Consider the following 6,833-nt stretch of genomic DNA (forward strand, 5'->3'; position numbering starts at 1 on the left):
ACAGCGTTTGTTTAGCGCGATTGTTGAAAATAAGTGTATTGTAAAGTTGTATTCGGAAAGAATAAACCAGTTTTACTAAGTAAGGATTTGTGTCGCTAAAGTTTCGTCGGAACGAAGTTACGGAAGTTAATTAACGAACGGAGACGTAACAAATACATAATTTATTAGATTTAACTGTTTTTCGCCAGCTTCACCATGAAATGAAACTAGAATTGAAAACATATATTTATAACTATAAAATTAAGTAGCCTAAGGTCTATGTATTCTTTCTCACTGCAGCCACAGTCTCGAGAAGGAGAACTATCGGAACCTGGTGCGCCCAGGATAGCTGATTGAGTTCTCCCCTCCCCCTGAGGATCGATCTCAGTACAAGGGATGAATGAAGGTTGTTGTGGTGATGTTTCATTTGGAAAGTCCAAGACTGAATGAGGCAATCTATACAGCACTACCAGACTTTTGCTGTCCAGATTTATACGACACCAGCTTGGTCAAGGCTGAGATGAGGCCTGAGCTGTTTTGCAAACACGTGAGACAGTGGGTAGGCTCCAACAATTGAAGTTGATGATCCGTGGGTCAGTCACGAGCTTTTTCAGGATGGAAGGTATCCTGCCATGGTCATAATGGGTCATTCAAAACCGATGGGTTAGATGATGATGGCAACTTGCCATTCTGTCATCCAAGTGTAATGAACTGATGCTTGTTTGAATGTAACCATCCTTGAGTATACCCTTGACCATTATGACATCTCAGCTTGTAGGTGAGAGGGTTTTGCTGCAACCACAGATGAGCGAGATAAAGCAGATATCATCCCCAATGGTCAAGGGTGCAGCTAAATAGAACTTGAATGTTCCAGGTAGGGTATTGCTTAGAAGGGCTGGCCTCAGAAATGCCTGATCGTGAGCTTGGATGATTCCATCAAGCACTTGAGAGTGGTGTAACTCTAGGTTTGAGATACAGTCATAGACGGGTTGTGCCAAATCTTTTATCTGGTGAGAAACCATGTTATTCATTGGGTTGAACTCAAAGCTTGCAAAAGAGATGCCATGGAAAGTTGGCTATGTTACGTCTCTGTATGTTCGTTTGTTAATTTTTCTGTGATACAAGTCCTTTCTTAAATAAAACTAGTTTATTCTTCCTCAATACAACTTTGCAATACACTTAATTTCCACAGTTACTTTAACTTAAACACGCACTATAATTCACAACAATTCACTCACTTTACTATCGTGCTTGACTCAATTGTCCATCTCGATCTCCGCCTGTCAGCAACTATAGTTCCAATCTCTGTATCTGCTATCCTCGGTTCCCACCGACCATAACTGCTGTCCTGGGTTCCCCGCACTCTCTCTCTCTCTCCATCTTTTGACTAGTGCACTTATATACGATAATACCACCCGCATAGCCTCTTCGAGAATCTTCTAGACACTCATCACGTACTACCAGTGTCATTTGACTTCCGCTGTTGTAACACACTAGCGTTTTTCACGAATCTTCTAGATACTCATTACGTGTTACCAACGTCACGTGACTTCCACTGTCGTAACAGCTACTTATGCAGATGATCTACACCACTTGCACAGTAAAGAATACCTGATAACGGTCTTTGAAAGATCAAAAGGATACCCTTATCAACAAGTCTGTTAAGGTATAACCTGGAGACCCAGTGAAGATATTCTTGCCCTAATCGAGTGTCTGCATCATGTCAAGCTCGAGATTTGTCAACCACACATCCCAGTGATGCAACACAAATGCACTTGTTCCCAGTGAGTGGGCATGGCTTCTCTGGTCAACTCATGATGTTTGTGCCATAGTCTCTGCTGATGATACATCTGCCTGTACTGTGCTCCGTAAAAGAGAAATAAAGCATCTGCTTTGGGTATGGAATGCTAGATCACTTAAAGTGAATTTTTCATATCTTGTCCTCAAGCAAAGTATAAAAAGCTATCAGTTTTTACCGTCTGCACAGCAGGTGCAGGAGAATTAATAGCAAGCTGTAGTTTCTACTGCTTCAGTCCTGAAAACGAATGGAGCTGAAGACGGGTCTTATCACTAAATTGGGGTAGTTCAACAGAAAGCTTGTGCCAAAAGCTTTTGTTGTCAATCCAGGTCTCTCAGGACTGAATGGTGCTTGGTATATGTTTGACAATGCAGAGGTGATAGATAGAATTCCTGGTTCATACAGACGCTGCTAGGGCACTGATCTTGCACTTTACTAGGCACTGAGCAATGCCACTGCTATGGCCACTTAACACTGACTTCATTCTGGTGAATGGTTTATTTGTTTGTTAGTAATTAAGCACAAAGCTACACAATCGGCTATCTGTGCTCTGCCCACCACGGGTATCGAAACCTGGATTCTAGCGTTGTAAGTCCGCAGACACACTGCTGTGACACTGGGGGCCTGGTGAATGGTGTCAGATTAGATTTGAATGGAGAGGCACGTTTCTGACTAGATCTAGGAAACATCAGTCACATAATGAAGGTAGTCTTCTCTAACTTTGTTTCTGACATTGGTTTCAATATCGACATACTGTGGAATTTATTAGTCATGCTGGCCCAGCATGGCCAGGTGGTTAGGGCGCTCGACTCGCAATCTAAGGGTCACGGGTTCGAATTTCCGTCACACCAAACATGTTCGCCCTTTCAGCCGTGGGGGCGTTATATTGTGACGGTCAATACCAAGAGAAGAGTGGTAGAAGAGTAGTCCAAGAGTTGGTGATGACTAGCTGCCTTCCCTCTAGTCTTACACTGCTAAATTAGGGATGGCTAGCGCAGATAGCTCTAGTGTACCTTTGCGCGAAATTCAAAACAAACCATTAGTCATGCTTTGCTTTTGTAACAGGTGCCATGTAATGGTGATAGAGCCAAAGCATTTAACGGACTGTTCCCATCCAGAAAACAATACTCATTAGCTCAAACAATAACATGTTTTAGGATTGATGAAGTCCCAGAATTATCCAGTAGCCCGCTAGAATAGTCATTGCCACACTAAGCAAAGTGGAATTGACTGATACTATACCTATCACTAATGCTGCCTCTGTCATACCATGTCCAAGAATGAAGTGCACAACTGCAAAGATTCTAGACTTAATACATCAGAAGTTCACTGGCTTATTGGGTGAATATGCTGATGTAGTCGTTTGACCAAATGGGTTAAAGAACAGTAAATCACCATCATATTAATGCAGATAATGCATACCTGATTACACAGGCCTGCAAAGTTAAACTTCATAAAAGTTGTTTTGGTTTTAATAATGGATTTTCCATAATTCAGCTACGCAGATTTCAAAAATATTCTTCTTTTTTTTATCACGTAAGGATATTTACAAATCAGGATGAAAAAAAAAACTCTTACTTAGATCAAATTATTATTTCGTTTACCACAATGAACATTTATTATTATTATTGTTTTTTGTTTGTTTGTAATTATGCACAAAGCTACACAATGGGCTATCTATGCTCTGCCCACCACGGGTATCGAAACCCGGTTTTTAGCGTTGTAAGTCTGCAGACATACCAATGTGCCACTGGGGGACATTTATTATTCTAGAACATTCGATAAGACTCTTACGTCGCGATTAGTCTAGAGAAATCTATAGTCAGTGGTTGTCAGCATTTTAAGCATAACAAAATGTGACCCGATTTTAATGAAAATGATTCACTTATGTAAAAGTACATATAACGTTTTGTGAAACTGTATGTGATGGAGAAAAATTGATATTTTGGGATTCAGTGTACAGGATGGGACCATAAAGCCTTTAGAAAGTGTTTGATAATTCTCAGAAGGAAGGAGAGTATACTAAAATTATGTGTTTATATTAGCTGGATGAGCGTAGTAACTCACATTGATGCCTTAGAACTCTTGCAGACAGATAAAAGTCTGGATGCACTGGAAGGAATTCATTACTTTAGACCTGGCATTTCCGTACTGGTCAACGACCTAAAACTGCAATTAACACTCAAAATGTTTTATGTTTTGCATCATTCCATTTGTTGTAATGCAACCAGTACTTTAGAGAGGCTTATGGAGGTTACATTAAAAGTAGTGTGTTGGGAGAAATATGTAGTCTAGGACGATTATGTCTTGGTGTTTGACTGCAATTTGACTCAATACTTCAAAGAACAAGAAAAGCAGACTTGAAGTTAAAACCAGTGAAGTGTACACTCATGTACATATAGATGGAATTTTTTATCATATTTCTGGTAGAGATAGTGTCTTCATTTATCTTGCAAAGATCACAGCAGTTTGTAACAAATTGAGAAGTTCACAGTATCTTTGGTTTTATGGTATATTACTGATGATTTGTGGCCAAATAGTCCAAAATTACTGCACCATTATCTGTTCTAACTAAAGTTGAGATACATTTTTGATGAAATGAGGAGTATAAGCTAGCATTCCTGTTAAAAAAGTGTGCTTTCATGGAAGCTTTTATACTGAAATATCCATGACATGACTATGAGTTCTTGTTGAACATTGATGCCAGAAATAGTGGAATTGAATCAAATTCATCACAGTTTCAGGATGGAGTAGAACATGTTATCATTTATGCTAAATTGAATGTTGATACTATTGATACTATATGCTAAAGAACTACTTGCAATTGTGGCTTTTATGAAGCACTACTATTACTAATGTTATGGAAGAAGTTCACCAGTTGGGTGGACCATGGATTGCTGAAGAGGTTTACAAACTTAAAAAATTCAGAAAGGATAATTGCATGATGGATGACAACGTTGCAAGGGTATGACTTTGTTATCTAACAGAATTTGGACCAACAACACGGAAATGCTGACAGATTGTCTTGTTACATTGTGAGACTGACCATTCGTTGAATGGCCTAACCCTGGACACCTTATGGGAGTTAAAGCCCTTTCTGCATTAGCAATGCTAAGCAATACAGTAGGTGGCTCCACTATTGGTTGGATATCATGATTAACACTTTGTGATTTCCAGGAAGAGCAGCTGAAGGATCCAGATATAGAATGGGTTCTCCTTGATACACAGGAAGGTGAATAACAGTGCAGACTGAAGAACATAACATTGATGCACATTACCTATGGCATTGTACAGTCAGTTATAAATACAAGTAGGTGTGCTGTACCACTGTTATCAACCATCAAAACATGGTTCTTAACCCGTGTTGTAGACAGTGGTCCAGGGGCTCTAAGATAGGAAACTCTCTAGAGTTTGCATGACACAAAGACTGGAGATCACCAAGGTGTTACATACACGTTTATGGCAATTATACTGGTTACATTCAAGTTGAGATGTTTAGTGATGGTTTAAGCAATGTGCAGTGTTTACCATCAAGAAAAAAATCGGCCTAAATAGGGTACACTCTAACAGAGTTGTTGACTTTCCTCTACAGAGAATAGCCATGGATACTGCTTGTCCTCTCCTTGAGACTGAAGGAGGTAAATAGTATGTGCTAGTCGCTATTGATTAATTCAGTAAGTAAGCTGAGAGTTAACCGATGGTGCTGGCATAGTCCATGGTTGCTATGTTGGCAGAGCATTGGATGACCCGATTCTCACAGATCAGGAAATTAATTTCAACAACCAGCTATTTTCTGAGATTTTTAAGGTGTTGAATGTGATGAAGAGGCACATCTCGCCTTATCAGTCTTAATCTGATGGTTTAGCAGAACTGGTAATACAAAGTACCAAATGAATGCTTGAAAAATTTAATTCTGGCCAAGCAACCTGTGATGAATACTTGTCTTATGTCATGATGACATACCACACAAGTAAGCAGAGATCGACTGGTTGTTTGCCAGCATGCTCATGTTTAGTTGGAAAAATACTGCTTCCTGTAGAAGTGACATATGGTCGTTCCTCTGGGGTGAATGCATAACAATGTTCACAAGAACATGTGCAGTAGTTAAGGTCTGCATTATTTTGCATCAACAGTAGGAAAAGTCAATATAGAGCAGAACAGATGTTATGATAAGACAGACAAAAAACAAATGTTCCAGTGTGGAGACTTGGCATGGTTAAGCTCTGGCTGGACAGGTATTTATGTTATACATTGACAGATTAGTCCAGTGACAGATGTGTTACAGTATTTGTGTGGCACACTTGGCATGAGCAAGCAAGTCAACAAGCTGTATCTGTACATTGCAGATAACCTCTCATCTACTGGCTGCTCCAAGAATCAACGGTTCAGACAGATGTGTCAAAAGAGAATGGGTGCTGTCTCATATCATCTCAACTCAGCTGATAAGGAGAAAAAGAGATGAAAGTACTTGTTTGGTTGTACACAATGAGCTAGATGAGGAAATGCCGAGAGAAGAAGCACGAGTTACCTATACTATTCGGCTAGGAGCCAATGATGTTCTCATGGGCCTGGGATTAGCTTCCAAACTATCAGCTAGAATGGTCATTGTTGTATGATCAATGACTTAAGTGCTATTCCTTACTTTTCGATCTGATAAGATGAATTTAATTGAAAGATACACACAGGATTACCACATAGTTATTAAAGCTTGTGTTAGTAGACACAATGACCAGAATATAAATAGTTTGCATGACTGAGAAATATCACTAGGAGTTCAAAGACTCGGCTGAAAGAGTGTTTGCCCTCACTTCCAAGCTACTGAGTGATTTTTTTGAGGTAAAAAGTTGTCTGACTCCATAATATTGGAGATCCTTTATTCTTTGGAGTCTACCTTATCAGTGCACTTGAGAGTACCACATTACCAAACACCCAAAGAAGTAACTTATGAACAGAAATAAGTACAACATACTGTATTTTTCGGTGTATAAGACTCACTTTTTTACCCCAAAATTTGATGTCAAAATTTGCTTGTGTCCTATACACTGAAGGTATGAAT

This window comes from Limulus polyphemus, unplaced genomic scaffold, assembly GCF_000517525.1.
Source record: "Limulus polyphemus unplaced genomic scaffold, Limulus_polyphemus-2.1.2 Scaffold11724, whole genome shotgun sequence".
In the NCBI taxonomy this organism is placed as follows: domain Eukaryota; kingdom Metazoa; phylum Arthropoda; class Merostomata; order Xiphosura; family Limulidae; genus Limulus; species Limulus polyphemus.